The following is a 2,065-nucleotide window of genomic DNA, read 5'->3' as shown; positions in this document are numbered from 1 at the left end:
CCGGTCTATCGAAAACATTAGTCTCGCCTTTAAAAAGGCGGGACTAATAAATTGAACATTCCATAAGCATTTGGTATCTAAGTTACAAAAAATTGTTTGTGTATTGCATTAAGGATGCACCGAACTCGAGTTACCAACATTATGAACCTAGTTTCCTAGAACATATACGACTGCCTCAAAACATAGATACTGAAATTTGTGCTACGTTTAGAACATTATTACAAGTCCATTTGAGACCTGATATAGAACTCCGACACACTGAAGCATTAGTTTTCCTGATAATTGGCCAAGAAAAATGAAAATAAATTCTGGACCAGAAACCCAAAAAAATGTTACAGCACATCGACGTCGTTTAGCTTCCATAGGCAAACGTTTTAAATCCAACTTGTAAGATGCTTAAAATCGTGTTACAAAAGGAAATGCATTTTATATTCCCAAGATTCGGGCACTGTCTTCACAGAGCGCAACGTCTATATATATATTTTAATCTTGAAGCTTTGAAAGATGCATATCTCAACGATTGAGAAACTATGACTCATGCAGCAGCTGATTCCATGTTCGAGAGCGAGGGGGAAGAACTCGCCGGACAAGCGGAGGCGTGGAAATACACGTTCGCGTTTGTCGAGTCTTTGGCCGTGAAATCAGTAGTTTTGCTCGGAATCCCTCTCGCAAATCGCGGTGGAGCTTCCCAGCGAAAAGCCCGACGTTGACTGCCTCTTCAGAATCCTGCGCTTCCTCGTCGCCAAAAAATTTTTCCGGGCCGAAGGGGGCGTGGATTTGAAGTACGGGCTAACGCCGGTTTCTAAATGGTTTGTGAAAGCCGGTGCGCAGGCGTCGTCGGTTTCCATGGTCGCCATGCTACTCATGCAGAACGACGAGAGGAGCGTAGCGCCGTGGCATCATTTGAACCAGTGCGTTCTGGAAGGCGGCGTGGCTTTCGAGAAGGCCCATGGTGTTCACGTCTGGGACTACGCGGGGGCGCACCCGGAGTACAGCGACCTCTTAAACGAAGCCATGGCCTGCAACTCTCGCATCGTAATAAAAGCCATCTTGTCTAAATACGAGGGGTTTCAGGGATTGAATTCCTTGGTCGACGTGGGGGGTGGCGTCGGAACAACAGTTGCAGAGATTGTGAAAGCATATCCAAGTATGAATGGGATCAATTATGATCTCTCCCGCGTCATAGCTACGGCTCCCCAATTCCCTGGTATGATTAATTTTACTTAAGGGTAGTCTTAAATGGACCTCATTTTTCTCTCTCTGCATAAAAATGTCATATTTTTTTTTCACTTGCAGGGGTGAAGCATGTGGGAGAGGACATGTTCAGAGAGGTGCCATCCGCAGACGCTGTATTCATGAAGGTCGGTGGATCGAAACCGGTTCTTGCCTTTTGTTTAATGTGAGAGGGGTATGCTTTAAGTTTCTTAATGGGTTTGTATTAATTTGTTTTCTTGAAATATTACAGTGGATAATGCATGATTGGTCGGACGAGGACTGTGTAAAGATTCTGAAGCAATGCAGAAAGGCGATTCCGGTGAGAGGGAAGGTTATAATTGTGGATACGGTTCTGAATGCTCGAGAGAAGACGGCGATGGATCCCACTTTTGGTCTTCTGTTTGATCTGGCAATGATTGCTCATAGCACTGGTGGAAGAGAGAGAAGCGAGGAGGAGTGGAAGAGTTTGTTAGTGGAAGCAGGATTTCCACGGTTCAATGTGATTGCCATACCGGCATTGCAGTCTGTAATTGAAGCTTTTCCTTATTAGTCGCTTTGTTTATTTATTTCGGAGAGATGGATTCTTAAATAATTTATTTTGAGGACATAACAAGAGCTCCAATGGAACTGGAATCCCGCCTTCTGCAGGAAAAATAGAAACCGAGATTATAATGATTATATGGTGTTAACTATTTATGATTGTTCAGCCTCCTTACTGGAGATGCATGCCTTTTGTTGAAAAAATAGAAATAGTAGAATCGTACAAAATTCAATTATCACATGGTAACAACAAAGGAAAAGTATGGTTTATCAATAATCAGAAATGAGAGTGTACTGCAAAGAGTGTTAT

The 2,065-nt window shown here is 43.2% G+C and overlaps 1 pseudogene; it reads left to right on the top strand.

Annotated features, from left to right (window-relative positions):
- Positions 1 to 554: 554 nt before the first annotated feature.
- Positions 555 to 1,765, top strand: LOC149578795 ((R,S)-reticuline 7-O-methyltransferase-like; annotated as a pseudogene).
- The last annotated feature ends 300 nt before the right edge of the window (positions 1,766 to 2,065 follow it).

Source organism: Cupressus sempervirens, chromosome 1 (assembly GCF_028749045.1).
Source record: "Cupressus sempervirens isolate cs-2001-9-10 chromosome 1, ASM2874904v1, whole genome shotgun sequence".
Lineage (NCBI taxonomy): Eukaryota > Viridiplantae > Streptophyta > Pinopsida > Cupressales > Cupressaceae > Cupressus > Cupressus sempervirens.
The sequence above is the reverse complement of the archived record's forward strand: the minus strand, read 5'-3'. Positions and strand labels throughout refer to the sequence as shown.